The sequence below is a fragment of the Triticum dicoccoides genome, chromosome 1A (assembly GCF_002162155.2).
Source record: "Triticum dicoccoides isolate Atlit2015 ecotype Zavitan chromosome 1A, WEW_v2.0, whole genome shotgun sequence".
Lineage (NCBI taxonomy): Eukaryota > Viridiplantae > Streptophyta > Magnoliopsida > Poales > Poaceae > Triticum > Triticum dicoccoides.
Window position 1 is genome coordinate 254,024,382 of NC_041380.1, and position 9,815 is coordinate 254,034,196.

Sequence of the window (9,815 nt, forward strand, 5' to 3'; positions counted from 1 at the left end):
CTCTTGGCGGACTAAACCTTCTGGATCACCGCACTCATGATAGTGCGGCGCTCCTCCTCGATGGAAGCACTGCGAAGCGCTTCCAACATAGTGTTCGGCGCCTCTAGATGGACAGAGGTCACCGGCACAGGCGTTTCACCCCCCTGAGAAGGGGACCGCTTGCCCGAGCTCGGAACCGTTGGAGGGTCCGGCGCGGTGTTTGACTGAGAGCCGAACTCGGAGCTCTCGGGGACCCTGTCTCCTCGGCTCCCGGAATCCGGAAGGTCGCCTTGAGGCTCCTCCAGGACTGCCCCCCTCGATCCGGTGCCTCTTGAGACAGCACCTCGGCATCGTCTGCTGGATGAGGGGAGGTGGCGGTCGGGACTGGATCGCTATCCATGTCCGATGAGCCTAGGGAGCCATCCGAGGATACCTCGATATTGGCTTGGGGCGGCCTGCACAATTGAGGTCGGCGTTAGGGAAAGCAATGCGACAAAGGAATCCTATGGGTTACTTTGGTATCCAAATACTTACGATCTCCCCTGGGGCTTGGCCCTAGGCAACCACTCCTCTTCACTTTCGTCGGCGGCGGTGGAGCTGTCCAGAAGGAGCGTCCTTCCCTTCTTGGACCCACCGGCCTCCCCAGTTGGGACGGTCTTCCTTTTCTTGTCTCCCCCAGTCGGTGGGGGAGCCTCTTCTTCCTCTTCCTCGTCTTCAGGGGAAGAGTTTGCCGCAGAATCATCGTACGGTGAGTCCGGCGACGCCTGGCGTCGGGAACTCTTTCGAGCTCCCTTGGCCTTCTTGGTCTTCTCCGACACCTTGTAAGGGGCCGGAGTCAACATCTTCGCCAGAAGGGCGTCTGCAGGGCCTTCGGGCAAGGGAGCCGGACAGTCGATTTGTTCGGCCATCTTCTGCCAGTCCTGTTAACGGCACAGGAGTTTAGATCCCGCATAGAGCCAATCTATATAGAAAACAAATATCCTGTAAAAAGGTAAAACAACTTACCACACTGGCGTGGCGCTTCGCGCTGAATCTGTGATCCTCAGTAATGGGGGGAGGGACCTTGGCGCTCTTGAACAACACCCTCCAGGCATCTTCATGAGTCGTATCGAAGAGCCTGCTCAGAGTTCAGTGCTGCGCTGGATTGAACTCCCACAAGGTAAACTCCCGTTGTTGGCACGGGAGTATCCGGCGGACGAGCATAACCTGGACTATGTTGCCAAGCTTGAGCTTCTTGTCCACCATGTTCTGAATACATGACTGGAGTCCGATCATCTCTTTTGAATTACCCCAGGACATGCCCTTCGCATGGGGATGCCAGATCAGAACTCGGGGGCCGCTACCCATGCGGGGTCGCGCGGCTCGGTGATATAGAACCACCCCGATTGCCACCCCTTTATGGTATCCACGAAGGCGCCCTCGAGCCATGTGATGTTGGGCATCTTGCCCACCATGGCGCCTCCGCACTCCGCCTGGCGGCCGCTCACTACCTTCGGCTTGACATTGAAGGTCTTCAGCCATAAGCCGAAGTGGGGCTTGATGCGGAGGAAGGCCTCGCACACGTCAATAAACGCCGAGATGTTGAGGATGAAGTTCGGGGCCAGATCGTGGAAATCCAGGCCGTAATAAAACATGAGCCCCCGGATGAAGGGATGGAGAGGGAATCCTAGTCCGCGGAGGAAATGGGTGAGGAATACCACCCTCTCTTGGGGCTCGGGGGTGGGGATGAGCTGTCCCTCATCTGGGAGCCGGTTCGCGATGTCGTCGGGCAGGTATCCGGCTCTCCTCAGTTTCTTGACGTCTCCCTCCGTGACGGAGGAGCCCATCCACTTGCCTCCTGCTCCGGACATGGTTGGAGAAGGTTGAGATGGAAGTGAGAGCATGGGCGCTAGAGCTCGAGTGTGCGGGAGCGGATGAGCAGAGGAGGAAGAAGGCGTGGATAGAAAGGTGAATCCTTATCCCTTTATATGGGCGGACAAAATTAAGCGTCCCCACTTGCCTGGTAAAACTCGCTTATCCCTCAAGCGCCGCAATTGATGGCGCGGTTGGGTTACCCATGCCCGTATTGATGAAAATCCCGTAATAAGGGGACACGATCTCTGCTTTAACAAGACGTGTCGAAAAACTGCCTCGCGTTATGTGCGGGGCTGGTTGAAAGAAATGGTTCGAATAATCACCGGGCCATGACGTAACGTCGTGTTGCTAAAATAAGCTAGCAAATTAGATCTGCGAAAACATTATTCTCTCTACGGTGGAATGTGGAACTTATTTTGTAGGGTCGGACACTATCCTCGTATTCAAATTCTTCTATGATGTATTCGGAGAAGGAACCCTTCTTGCAATGCTGAAGACAACTGCGCGCCGGACTCATCGTCATTGAAGCCTGGTTCAGGGGCTACTGAGGGAGTCCTGGATTCGGGGGTCTCCGGACAGCCGGACTATCTCCATTGGTCGGACTGTTAGACTATGAAGATACAAGATTGAAGACTTCGTCTCGTGTTTGGATGAGACTCTACTTGGTGTGGAAGGCAAGCTAGGCAATACGTATATGGATATCTCCTCCTTTGTAACCGACCTTGTGTAACCCTAACCCTCTCCGGTGTCTATATAAACCGAAGGGTTTTAGTCCGTAGGACAACAATCAGAACATACAATCATACCATAGGCTAGCTTCTAGGGTTTAGCCTCTCTGATCTCGTGGTAGATCTACTCTTGTAACACCCATATCTTCAATATTAATCAAGCAGGACGTAGGGTTTTACCTCCATCAAGAGGGCCCGAACCTGGGTAAAATTTCGTGTCCCTTGCCTCCTGTTACCATCCGGCCTAGACGCACAGTTAGGGACCCCCTACCCGAGATCCGCCGGTTTTGACACCGACAATCATCATCAACATTCCGATTTCTTCCAAGATATTAATTAAATTTGTGATGAGAAATACCATCCTTGACCTACGATGATTAGAGTTATCATCGACTACCCCCCTTGTCTTCTTTCCAACACATGTTTGATCATGTCTTGGTTATACCTTGGACTCCTGGCTATTCCTGCAATTGTTCTTGAGTATTTCTTGTGCTCTTCTACTCCAACCCCCCTACTTGGAACACCATGTTAATGCTACCCCGAAGCATGACCGAGGTATTCCGTATATCAACAAGAACATTGGAAGCACATGGTCGAATGTTTCTTGATCTATTATCCAAACACTGTTGTATGGGTAATATCATGATTCTTCCCTCGCCCCCTTTATCTAAATGCTTTTGAACTTGCTGTCATATCATGTATATCCTACTCCGCTTCCCCTTGGGAAGGATATACTCCTAATACTTGTGTTTAAGCACATTTTCCTTTCCATTGGAGTGTTTAATCCGGTAATCACATTTTTCCTTTCCATTGTTTTGTATAATATTTCTTGTGATCTGTATGATATAAGCAATAATATTTCCCTGCTTATGTAAACACCTCGGTGTACAACTGTCAGTAAGACCCTATTACTATTCTTGATGACATTCCGGTAGCCACCGATGGACGAGAACTTTGCCTATTGGTCCATCTTGCCATGCGGGTAGGAAAATGGTTCTCTTCGTCCCTCGCCCTTGGTACCAACATTGTTGCCAACATAATTGCCAGGCTATCCTCTGATTTGCCTTGCTATCTTGACCGTGCAAAATGATTAGCGCCTTCCTGCTATTGACCCACATGATGGGCCCATAACCCACAGTTCCACAAGATCGAAACCTGACTCTCATGTACATCCCTGTCTTCCAAAATTGTTCCTCGCGCTTGGCTTCATATGTAATTCACGAGCCACCGTCCGAGAGATGATCTATTCCGATGCTCTGAACCCCATTCTCACACTCTGTTTAGGTATCGATTGTTTGTCCATTCGCTTGAAACTTCTTATTGTACCTTCATTTTTAGCTCTCGATGTTTTCTTAAGTTTCAACTCGAGCGATACTTCTGCCACATTCCCTGAATTGTTAACCAGATAATTAACCCTGTAAGGGCCAGTTCTCCCGAAGTTACTCTTTACTTTCCCACTTAAATCTCGGGACGAGATTTCTTGTAGTGGAGGAGATTTGTAACACCCACAGTGTCATGTTACCGTAATCCCCTATTAATGGTGCCATGTCACCAAGTTACTGTTGCTAATCTTCACTTGATCCAAATCAATGTTCATTTTCAAACTCAAATTTAAAGTCAAAATTCAAATTTGCCAAACATGCAAACTAAAATGTTCAAAGGGTGGAAAATAAACCCTGGATATTTTTCATGTTGGAGCCAACTTCTTTTGAATTCCCAAGGTGCCCCTGGAAATTATTTAGTGGTCCAACAGCTTTTAAAATTGGTCTTTGCAATTTTAAAATTGGTTAGACAACTTCCTTTGGCCTCAAACTTTTTGTGACTCAAAGAATTAATGTGCTTGTTTTATGAGGTAAGTCTCATATCTAACAAGGCTTGTTTAGATTTGCAGTTTAATAGAAACATTAGCAAAATTTAAACAGAAAATAAAATGCAAAAGAGACCCCCCCGGACAACTGAGCCAACAGGCCCAGCTGGCCACCCACGCGGCCCCACTCCTCCACTCACTCCCCGCAGGCCTCTCTCCCCTTTCCCCGCCTGGATCGGGGCAGAGGGCCCCGACCCCTTCGCCACGCCGCCGCCGCTCGGCGCCTCCGGCCACCCCCCCCTCGCCGGCGCCTGCCTTCCCGTCTCCCCCCCGCATGGCGCCCGCCCCACGACCCCGCTGCGCCCCGACGACCACGCTTCGCCGTCCGGTGCTGCTCGACGCCATCGCTAGACCCCGCCGGACCGCCTCCTTGACCCCGCCCCGCCTCTCCATCGACGGCATGCATCGAGCCTCACCGACCGCCTGCCCTGCAATGGGGGTGAGCAACCCCCATGCCTCCCTTCCGAATCCCCCGCCGTAGACGTCGCCGCCCGTACGCGCTCGCCCCTGCTTGGCCGCGGCCCTGCCTCGCGTGGCCACACCGGGCCGTGACCCACGCCGTCCGTGTGCGCGCCCCGCCGTGCTCGTGGCTCGCCTGCTCCCGCCGCCGCCGCTGCTTCCTATTGCTGCTGCCATCGTTTGCTCACAGCCACTCGCCGCTGTCGCTCTCCCCTGCCTCTGCTCCCTGCTGCGGCAACCTTATGCGACCCCCTCCTCGCTGCTGCTCGCCACTCCGCCACCCCTGGTCGCCCCCTTCCTCACGCCCGTCCTGGCCTTCGCTCGCCGACGGCCGAGGCTGGCCTGGGCCAGTGCCCGGTCAGCGACCGGCGCCTGCACCCGTTGTCCGCCCACCCCGTTTGGCCTACGGGCCAATGATAGATGGGGCCCAGCCCCTAAAACGAAAATTAAAATGTTTAAGAAATAGTCATGTAAATAAATAAACAATTTAATTAATTAATTAGTGAATTAATTAACTTAATTATTTTGGTTTAATTAAACTACTTAAACTTAATCACCCTAATTACTTTTAGACTAATCTAACTGTTAGTTTAGCTGCTGTGAGAATGGCATGCGGGCCCTTCTTAAACTGTTCACCTTTTGACCAGTCAACGGTCCAGTCAAGCCGTGACTGGAACAGTTGACCAGGGCCCCACCAGTTAGCCTCTGTGCTATTCTGCTGGGTACCTTTTTGGGCACACCTAGCTTTTTGCTTTTAAAATGTTTCGTATTAATTAATTAAAACAATTTCAGAATATTAATAAAACTTTAGAAATTCATAGTAAATAAACCGTAGCTCAGATCGAAAAACTTTATACATGAAAGTTGCTCAGAATGACAAGACGAATCCGAATACACCCTCCGTTCGTCTATCACACATCCCTAGCATAGCAAACGTTGAACTTTTTCCATCCGGTTCATCTGTCTGACAGACGTCCGGAACCGAGAAAACTTTCCCGGATGTTATCCTCCTTCGTCAGTATCGTCTAGCACTGCGTTAGAACACCTCTAGCACCGCTTATTGTCTTGTTATGCTTATGTTTGCGTGTATTTACTCTTTCTTCCCCCTCTTCTTCTCCGGTAGACCTTGAGACCGCTGCTGATGCCCCAGTGTTCGACTACGTCAACAACGACCCCTCCTTGCCAGAGCAACCAGGCAAGCCCCCCCTTTGATCATCCCGATATCGCCCATTCCATTATCTCATGCTTGCATTAGAATTCTGCTATTGTTATTGTTTGCTCCTATTCTGATGCATAGCCTGCTTTTGTAACCTGCTTATTGCTACCTACCTGCTTATCCTAAAATGCTTAGTATAGGTTGGTTAGTGCTCCATCAGTGACCCCCACCTAGTCCTTGTTTCCCTGCTTCATCATCGAAGACCCGATCAACGGGATTGAAGACCAGGCCCCAACACTGCACGTCACTTTCCCCTTTTGTTGCTCGACTCTGCAGAGTTACCATCGAGTGCCGAGGGTGGAACCTCTTACATCACTCCTGATGAGATCTCTGTAGTGTAGCTATTCGGTCGTGGTCATCGAGGGTGATTTCCTCCTTAACCACTTCCGATACAGCTCTGTTGTGCAACTCCTCAAGTGTGAACCTCGAGGGTGGATCCTCTTACGTTCACCTTGGTGATTACATCGAGTGGAATTCACCGGGGGTGATTCCTCGAGTTTTCCCCTTGGTGTTAGACACACAGTTACTATGGTTACTATGACTTTGCACTGAGCCATGTTATTCAAGACGGGTCGGCCCTGAGGGGTACCCGCGCGAGCTTAATTGCGAGTGATGTGGAGTCGGGTTGACCTGGAAGGTTCCCAGGAGACACTTACGAGGCGTGGCTGGGCATTCTTAGCCCTTGCCACAAGTACTCGAGACGGGGCGACGGGGTCACATCGATCGTGAGTTTCTGCTCGTTACCGCGTGCTCCTAATCCACTATGATTTGGATATTTGATCCGAGGGGCCTCTGGCCTGATAGCACTAACCATCACGTGGGCATAGTATGGGTGTTCTACGTCGTATACATCAGCCGAAGCTTAATAGACGCCAGCGACTGAGCGGCGCGCGCCGGGTTGGACTGGTAAGCACCTACCTTTTTGAAGGAGGTAGCTAGGTCTGCTCACCGGCCGCCCACGCAACATGCAGGAGTTCCCGGGGAGATGGCCCATGATCCCTGGGGGCATAGGTTTAGTCCGGCGTGCTGACCTCTCTATTAATCCTAGGTCGGGTTGCGGCGTATTGTTTGGCCGAGGCCGGGCATGACCCAGGAAAGTGTGTCCGGCCAGAGTTAATCGAGCGTGGTGGGTAAGTTGGTGCACCCCTGCAGGGAAGAAAACATCTATCGATAGTCTGTCCTACGGTAACGGACACTTGGAGTTGTATCCCGATCGATACAACTAGAACTGGATACTTGTGATGAGAATTGGTTTGTGATGATAACTGGATAGTATGGCTCTGGGATTGCACTCCCATAGGGAGTCGAGAAAGGATCTCCGGCCGAGGTTGATAACACTACTACTACTTATTTTATGCTACTCTTATCTCTTCTGATACTGCAAGATGCTTGGAGCTGCTTGAAGATGTTGAAGATGCTAGTCTTCGATAGGGTTAGGCTTTCTCTCTATTCTAGCATTTCTGCAGCCCAGTCCACATATAGAACCTTCCTTTGGTAAATGTTGCATATGTATTGTAGATCCTTGCTTGCGAGTACTTTGGATGAGTACTCATGGTTGCTTTGGTCCCCCCTTTTCCTCCTTTTCCATTCTTCTCGGATGTCGCAACCAGATGGTGGAGCCCAGATCCAGATGCCACCTTCGACGACGACTGCTACTACATTGAGGGTGCCTACTACTACGTGGAGGCCGCCGACGACCAGGAGTAGTTAGGAGGCTCCCAGGCAGGAGGCCTTGCCTTTTCGATCGATGATGCTTTTGTGCTAGCCTTCTTAAGGCAAACTTGCCTAACTCATGTCTGTACTCAGACAATGTTGCTTCCGCTGACTCTTGTGTATTCGAGCTTATGTATTCGAGCCCTCGAGGACCCTGGCTTGTAATATAACGCTTGTATTATTTTAATTTGTGTCTAGAGTTGTGTTGTGATATCTTCCCGTGAGTCCTTGATCTTGATCGTACATATTTGCGTGTATGATTAGTGTTCGATTGAATCGAGGGCGTCACAAAAGTAGAGGCAAGAAATTGCACAGTCGAAAAAACAATAAACACTGGACACATGAAGAAGTGAAGAAGCTGATTAAGGGTGTCAAGAGATATGGTGAAGGGCGATGGACTACACTAAAGCGTCATTACTTCTCATCATCAGTTCGAGTGCCAACACATCTCAGGGTATGTATACTAGGGGAGTATAAACTTGCTTACATGACATTTTTGTCTATGTGGAGAAGGTAATAAAATAATAAAAGGAGTGGGCTCACATGCAAGATTTGGCCTTTGCATGTGCTCCTAGACACAAAGAGTAAATGCAAAGGTAAGTAAAAATAATGACTAAGGACACTGCCAATTCATTGGTTCTTAATGTGTCATCCCAGGTTGTGAAATATTATTTTAAAGACAACCACCACAATCCATTATCTCTTAGCTGTTGTATCTAAGTGATGTCACATTTAATTCGTTTAGAGTTTATATTTTTCATCTCATCATTATTGCCTAGTTATTAAAAGAAGTGAATGAAAGAGAAAATAAATAAGAAGAGAATTAATTTCATTGCGTAGGGAAGTGCGCTAAGAGTCGTCTCTCCTGCAAACAAAGCAAGTATAATATTAAGGAGCTACTCCCTCCATTTCAAATTACTCGTCACAGAAATGGATGTGTCCCGAACTAAAATACATCTAGATACATCCATTTTTGCGACAAGTAATTCAGAACGGAGGGAGTATAAGGTTGCTTACATAACAACTTTCGCCTATGTGAAGAAGAGAGAGAGAGAGAGAGAGCTCATGCAAGGGTCAATATCTATACGTGCTTCTAGGTAAAATGAACAAACGAGAGGAAAAGAAAAGAGAGGAAGTAAAAAAGACTAACTAATAGCAAACTCTATTAATACAAGTTCCTACGAGAAAATTAAAAGTTCACTATATTAATAATTAATGATGACGACTATTGATGACATAATCGTCTTACTAAGCTTGCTCAACTCTCCTCTCTTTCTTCTTAATTGAAATGCCACCTCGGTATTTTTTTTCTACAAAATAATGCTAATAGGCAAACACTAGAAGTGCCCTAACATAAAATTCAACCTTGTAGTCGACCCCATTTCATTTGTAATTAATAGTGATGGTTAAAAAATATTAGTAATTCATATAACATGTTGTTTCATGTTCCAGGATAAGTGGAGAAACCTCCGGAAAGCTTGTGGAGTCCCGTGCTGCTCCAAAAGGAAGGTCAGATTCATTATCTTATTTTCCATATAGTTACCCCATGTGCAATAATAAGTACATCACATTATTAAAAAGCTATTGTTACTTGATATAGGAGAAGGCACAAAAGACTATGCTCCGGCCCCTAGATTCAAAGTTGATCAAATAGATCTGAAGGTTAGCTAAGAAATAGAATGTGAAATGAACAACTAGCTGGGAATGACAGCCAAATGCTAGTTGAAGCTATATACTCCCTCAGGTTATTTTTACTCTGCATATTAGGTTTTGGTCAAGTCAAACTTTACAAAGTATGATAAAAAATATATTAAAAAATATCAACATTTACCATACCAAATACATATTACGTGAAACTACATTTTGTGATGAATCTAACGATGTTGATTTGACATTGTATATGTTGATACTTTTTTCTATAAATTTGATCAAAATAGAGATGCTTTGACTTTAGACAAAACTTATATGTAGACTAAAAAGAATCGGAGGGAGTATGTTT

General features: G+C 48.0%; 1 pseudogene; it reads left to right on the plus strand.

Annotated features, from left to right (window-relative positions):
- The window catches only part of LOC119279690, a 35,839-nt pseudogene extending 26,369 nt beyond the window's left edge, over nt 1-9,470 (plus strand).
- The last annotated feature ends 345 nt before the right edge of the window (nt 9,471-9,815 follow it).